The sequence below is a fragment of the Mustela nigripes genome, chromosome 2 (assembly GCF_022355385.1).
Source record: "Mustela nigripes isolate SB6536 chromosome 2, MUSNIG.SB6536, whole genome shotgun sequence".
Lineage (NCBI taxonomy): Eukaryota > Metazoa > Chordata > Mammalia > Carnivora > Mustelidae > Mustela > Mustela nigripes.
In genome coordinates this window covers 135,139,168-135,146,712 of record NC_081558.1, presented here as the reverse complement: position 1 = coordinate 135,146,712, position 7,545 = coordinate 135,139,168, and positions in this window count along the sequence as shown.

Sequence of the window (7,545 nt, the reverse complement as noted above, 5' to 3'; positions counted from 1 at the left end):
CACATTTGAGTGCCAGGCCTCAGAGATAATAAATACTGTTGCCAGGGTTTCCCCCTCACAGGGCTTCAGGTAAAGGAGGAAGGAGAAATAATACTGTTCCTCCCGTACTTTTTTTCCGAAGACTTATACCTCACTGGCTTCATGACCAAATCTGAATTCTTCACAAGCTCTGTCCTCCACACATACAAATATTTCACATGTTCCACATTTACTTACTGTAGTACATATATACATTACCATAGATAGTACTGTGTTTAGTATACTAGACTAGACTATAGTAAGTATAGTTCTACCTGAATAGACTATACTGAGAGAAAGCAAGGTAGATCACAGGATAGTAGTTGTTCCAAAGAATTTCTCTCCAGTTGGAGTGGCAGAATGAAAGTAACACTGAGGCATTCCAATTCACAATTGCAGCATGAACTTAAGTTAAGCCTAATTTATCAAATTTTAACTATCAGAAGAAACCAGCAATAGCATTCCCTGGATGTGACTTGGGTAAGCCAATTAATCTCTAGGTGTCTATTTCCCACTGAAAACAAATAATAATACCTACCTCCTATAATAATTGTAAGGAACAATTGGAATAATGACATTTAAGACAACTTGTAATGGTCAAATAGCATAATATAATTTATTAATAGTGAATTCAACAAAATTGCTTTTCTTGGCTTTGAATATTCTACTGTGCAAAAAAAGTCCCATGGCATTGATAGTGTTTGTTTTTTAATATCCTCTGTGAGACTAAGGAGGAATGAAGCAAAATTGGGGAGGGTATGTGCTTTGGTGAGTGCTGTGAAGTGTGTAAACCTGGTGATTCACAGACCTGTACCCCTGGGGATAAAAATATATGTTTATAAAAAATAAAAAATTTAAAAAAAAAGAAAAAGAAAGAAAAAAAGAAGTATATAGGGTAAAAAAAAGGAAAAAAAAAGAGAAAATGGTCCAGGTATTTAGGGATCTTAAATGAACCTAAGTAGTTATTTTAACCATTTATAATTTTAATCATTCATGAGACACTCACAGTTTCCTTTTTCTTGCCTAGGTTGAGTTCCTGAGTCATGTTCAAAGTAGCTCTAAAAATGAGAATATAAATTGAATGCATTGTCAAAAACAACCATAACTTTCAAAACAAGATGTCATTTTATTTAAAATTCTGTGTTGAAATATATCCCAATTTGAAAAAAGGAAATTGTTTAATAGAGTCAATGAGAAGATTGTTCTTTCTAGTGTCTTTTTTTTTTTTTGCTATTGAAGTATTTTATTTATTTTTTATATAATTTTTTAAATAATTTTTTATTTTTTATAAACATATATTTACTGTGAAGTGTGTAAACCTGGTGATTCTTTCTAGTGTCTTTTAAAGAGTGTTTTGGTATTTAAACACTGAGCATCTGACTGCAATTTTAAGAAACAACAGGGTTAAGATACTGCATTGCTTCTTGCAAGGTGTTATAACATAGTGAGATAAAATTGACTGACAAGTAATAGAAATTTAACAAATTTCAGACTTAAAGACTTTCAATAATAATAAAAATTTAATCCTCTTTTAACTCAAATTCATTTGTGACCAACACTTTAAATTTTCTATTGAATTTTGGATGCAGCAAAGATGCCACATACCCCACATCACAGAATTTATCAATGATGAAAATAGTGTGAGAAGGAGGAGTAGGAAAGTTAAGTATATTTAAGTGTACCTTTTAGATTAGAAGTCAGCTATTTGACAGGTGTCACATATATCTTGAGGTTAGTTAACATTAATCTTGCCAAAACACTGTTTTACTTCTAAATATTAAAGTGTATTTACACAAAGGTTGTAAAGACATGGCTCATTACTTTTACCAAAATGCAGTTGATATGACACTGCTATAATTTATCTATCTAACTCCTACTTTTTATATTAGTTTCCTTTGCATTGGCATGATTTCTAAAGTGTTCAGATCTTTTAAATTTGCATTTCAAAGTAGCTATAAAATATGTATTCCATTGCAAAACATTAGCATAAAGCGATTCGGTATTATATATTCTGTCGGAAATGCCAGGAAGAATTCCACAACTATTGCATTTCCATCTGGCAGCATCTTCCTACACTGAATATTTGCATAAATATTTCAGCAATAAAGTAAAATTATGAAACATAAACTCTTTAGGTTATATTCCAAATTGATAACCTCTTCAAAATTTAATAAGCAAAGGAACTATGCAATTGCAAGGAAATTACTATGGTGCTTTCCACCTATTTTGAACTGTCCTGGGGAAATAGTTCCTTCCTCAATACATATTTCATTCATATCTTACTCTTTTTGTCCATAAGGAAGGAGTGCTCAGTGGTTGAAAAAATGAATTCTTACCCAATATAGGTATGAATGTTTAAGTAGTCTGGCTGCCTTTTCCAGAACATTATTCAGCCTGAATGAAAGAGTTACATGCTGAGTTAATGACAGGTGACTGTCATGGAATTGGGATATTATAGAGCAAGGACCTTCTATTTTATTTAAATGAATGCCATCTTTTTTTACTGCAAAGATAACACTCATTCTCAGAGCTGTGTTTTTTGGGATTGGCAATGATTGGTGTGCTAACCAAATTTCCAGAAGCTCATTTATTTTTCACCAGTGTTTTCACCCATATTGTAGAGATGTTCATATTTTCAAGTGTAAGTGAAGATAGAGATAGGGAGTTTTATATGTACTTTAATACTCTAACTCGGCAAGTATTGTTCTACATTAAGAGATGGCCAGGAGTCCCTCCTTGCAGACAGACAGAACTGGGTATCAATTTGGCTCTGCTTTTTATTGATTTCGTGACCTTGGGTAAGTTCTTTAAAATTGTTATGCTCATCTTGAAAAAAGTAGTAACAGTAATGCCAGTTAGTGGGGTTGTTCTACAAATGAAAGGAGATGATGTATGTCAAGTGCTCACTCCAGTTCCTGACATGGATAAGAGTTGAGAAAATGTGAGGTATTACTATTTAAAATATTCTTGCTCTTAATAGCATTGAGTTATTACCTACATGTTCTTACTATCATATACAATTATGTGTGATTTATTTATTTATTTATTATAAAAGATTGTTTATTTATTTGAGAGAGAGAGAAAGTGTGTACACATGAGCAGGTGGGGCAGCAGAGGGAGAGGGAGAAGCAGACTCCCCTCTGAGCCTGGAGCCCATCGTGGGGCTCTATCCCAGGACCTGGGGATCATGACCTGAATGGAAAGCAGTTAACCAACTCACTTAACCAACTAAGCCACCCAGGGGCCCTTCTTTATCACTGTATTTTAACATTTTTATATGTTTTTATAAGGTACTTTCTCTTAATCAGTGTATAGATTTTTAAAAAAAAATAAAATGAAAGTAACCTTGAAAATATTCATCAATTTTTCTCCAAGAAATTCAGATAAAAACATTAGGTAGTCTTATTTTGAAAATAAACATTTAAGATATTAAGTTCCTCATAAGAAAAATATTAATTTTCTCTAGGTTTTTTTATATCACCATTTTAAATTAAAAGTGAAGGGAAGAAATCAAAACAGACTATCAAGTTTAATAGACCTAATTTTACATTTTAGGGTAAATAAAACACAATCAAAAATTCTTTACTATACAATCTCTGATTTTACACATAAAATATTTTCATCATTAGATTCATAAATTTATTTAAAGAAAAACAAAAGTAGCTTAAACTATATGAGATATTGTGTCATTGCAGAATGAATGTGAGCTTTGAGATTGAAGGAGCTGGGTTTTAATATTAACTTTCCCACTTTCTTGTTTCTCTGAGTTTCAATTTCCTAACTTTGTAGAGCTATTATGAGATTAAAATGAGATGATATTAAGTGCGATTATATATGTAAAGCATCTAAGAGTTAAGCACAAAGTGCTTAATGAATGACAGCTATTAAGTCTGGACTTTGGAAATTTGAGGAGTTTGTTTTTGGATGCAATCCTTACTAGGTGAATACTTTTAGACAAATCAGTTTAGCTTTCAGAACTTCCACTTGCTTATTTAAAACAGACTGATAGTACTTGCAGAGTTTTGAAGATTATTAAGTAGAATAGTATATAAAGCACAACTCCTATGAATTTTATGTATAGTGTGACCTTAGTATGATTTCTCTATTCTACTGTAGATAGTATTTGGATAGTCACAAAAAGTGCTGCTACAATATGTCTTTTGCTGCAAATACACATGAATTTCTATCAAGTAAATCCTAGGAGTAAGGTTGCTAGGTAATGGGATGTGTGTAGCACAATGATAACCATTAAGTAGGTAATAATTTTTAAGATTTTATTTATTTATTTGACAGAGAGAGAGAGAGAGTGCACACAGTGGGGGGAGCAGCAGGCAGAGGGAGAAGGAGAAGCGGGGCCTCCACTAAGCTGGGAGCCCTGTGTGGGACTTAATCCTTGGACCCTGGAATCCTGACCTGAGCCGAAGGCAGCTGCTTAATGGACTCAGCCATCCAGGCACCCATGTAGTAGGTAATCATTAAATGATAGCTCATAATTTAGTTTGATAGTGGTATTCAGAGTTGACAAAATGGGAAAAATACTTGTCAACCAACCAACCAACCAACTGTGAACAGTTCCTGAGACCTTCCTGCACTTACAGCTCTACAGAGCTGAGCATATACAGATTTTAATTTACTGATACAAAGTTAAAGAGAGAGAGAGAGAGATCTTAAGTACAGATCTTTTAGCATTTACTTCATCAAGGCAATCTTTGTAGTAAATGAGAATAGCTTCTCCATCCAGAATTTATTTTATTTATCTTCTGTCTAGTAAACCAAAACCAAATGTGGAATCTGAAGTAAATTTTTATTCAGAAGAAATGCAACATCAATTCTATTAAGTATCACCTTCTACTCTGCTGTACACAAAGTAGGTATTCAATAAATATTTGTTGGATACTCATTGATTTAATTTAGGATAACTTATACTAGTTTAACAATGAATCTAAAAGCTACGAATTGTTTCATTTTTCAGTGAATTGCATTTTATGAGAACTGTTAGCACTAAAGTTATTTTAAATTTTTATTTGTTTTCATTTCCCACGAACTTCTAAACAACAGCAAAATTGAATGAAAAACTCTGCTACTTACTGACTTACAACACTAAAAACAAATCTGTTATTTCAACTAGACTCACTCCATAATTTTATTACTTTCTAAAAAAATAAATTTAGTCAGCTGTTACTGAAAATACACAATGGCAATGGGTTGATGTTACAGTTAGGATAACCTTTAATATGAGTTATTCTAATTTTGGCTCTTAATATAATTTTTTGTTTGAGAATCTTGCATCTAATTAGAAACATCATGCTACTATATATCTAGAGGCTATATCTGCAGTACTTATCACTGCATTAATTCATAGGAGTTTTCCCCTGAATATTACGAAAAGAGGCAGTGCATATTGTCTTTCAGAAAAATGCTTCTGGAATTTCTCTGGCTATTTCAGAAAAGAAGAAAACTCCACTTAATGCTTTAAATATTATTAACTAGACTTCTATAACATTCTTCCTCTTAAAAGTTTGAAGAATGTAGAGTATTTTTCTCCTGAGGAAAGAGCACATGTGAAAATGACTTAATAATGATTTAAAATTAAATTGAAGAAATAATATTGAGGCCAGGGTGACCCTTTCTTTCAAGTCTGGTGGGAGAAAAGAAGAAAACTATACTAAAAGAACTATAGGGCTAGAATTTTAAAACTTTATGCATGCTAAACTCGATACCTATTTATAAGAAATGAACTTGAAGCATTTATTTCACATATAGTACTAGAACTATGTTAGTCAGGAAAAAGATGCTGTTGATTCTTCAGGACAATATTTAAAGAAAGGAACCACAGAAAGAAATGGATTCTATTGAAAGAACTTCTTGCCTTTTCTGTCCTGATAACAGGCTAACTGTAAACAGATTGGCAAGACTGAGTTCATTGCTTCCTAAGGACTGATTGTGGTTTTGTCTCTGTTTATTGATAAAACCTTTGCCAAATCCACTAAATCTGCTACAATTTTGCCTAGCTTACAGGTTAAGGGAGGCTTTGGGTCACACCATCAGCTCTCTGGAATTGTCCTGCCCTGCAGACATTGAAACAATTCAGACTGGACACTATGGATTAGATGCTTTTATACATACACACAGGCATACAAGCCCACACATACACCTCCCTGAATTTACTGGGGAAGTGTTTAAAGAAACTGAACAAGTCCTCGAAAAAGATGAAAAGGACCTCATAATTTACTCCCTGGAAGTCTGTCAGAGGGCATAAATCAATGACACTCATTCCAATATAGTGTCTCCCTTGCATTGAACCCCCCAAAACCATTACTGTGTCAGATCAAAAACAAGGAAATGACTAGATCAAAACAGCCAGGGCTGGGGACATCTGTCTTAGTCATTAGTGCACAAGAAAGTGATGCTGTATAAGATCAGATAGCTGTGTGCTCAGAAATCTGAAAATCAATTTCCTTAGATGCATGAAATAGAAATTTGATAAACATCTATTGTGCTTCTTGTACTCAGTATTTATCCTCTATTCAAAATTATATGTAGTTTCTTGGAGAAATAATTTCTCCATCCTGTACTCTTAATAATAATTCCTGGCTCCTCTTCTGTGCACCCCTCCAACCTACCCACCAACACCCTCCCCCCAGCCTCCAAATGTCATCAAATCTCTGCCATTTCCCACCTTACTATATTTTTCCTGATGAGGATAAATTTAACCTGGATGATTTAAATTAGAATTTCTTTGGGGAGATTACAAACCTAGTGATAGTACTACTCTTTTTACTACTGCTTCACGAATCATTTTTTTCACTGCTTATTTTAGAAACCAAGAGTAGTTTAATTCAGAATTCTTTGAAGGCCAGTCTGTTCTTCAAACAAATTCCTTTTAGAGCTGAGTACTTTATTGTTTAGTCCTGTACTACCCCTGGAATACATTTTTGTAGGCAATGAAAGAACCTCAACATACTCATGAAACATGTGTTCTTCTTGGCCATGCCAGTCTGCCTTCTCTCTCTCTCTTTTCTTAAGATTTTATTTATTTATTTCATAGAGAGAGACACAGCAAGACAGGGAACACAAGCAGGGGGAGTGAGAGAGGGAGAAGTAGGCTTCCTGGCAGGGCAGGGACCCTGATGTGGGGCTCGATCCCAGGAGCCTGGGACCATGACCTGAGCCAAAGGCAGACGCTTAATGACTGAAACACCCAGACGACCCTGCCTTCTCTTTTATAATGAAACCTTAGTTAATTCCATCAAACTGGTTGGTCAATGTTCAGGCTTCAGTGGAGATTCTTTGTTTTGTTTTGGAGGGTAGTGGTTGCTAATTAGCAAGTCCCTGTTGCTATTTCTATTTTGAGAGTAGTAGACAGAGAAACCAGACAAAATTTTTGATTTGCTAGAGTTTGAATTAGGCATTTCAATATGGAAAAAATTAGACTGAAGAGATCATGAACTTACCTACCCCTCATTAGCTAATTAAACAACTTTGACAATAGAATCAAGTTTCTTGAGTGATTAGCAATTTTATTTA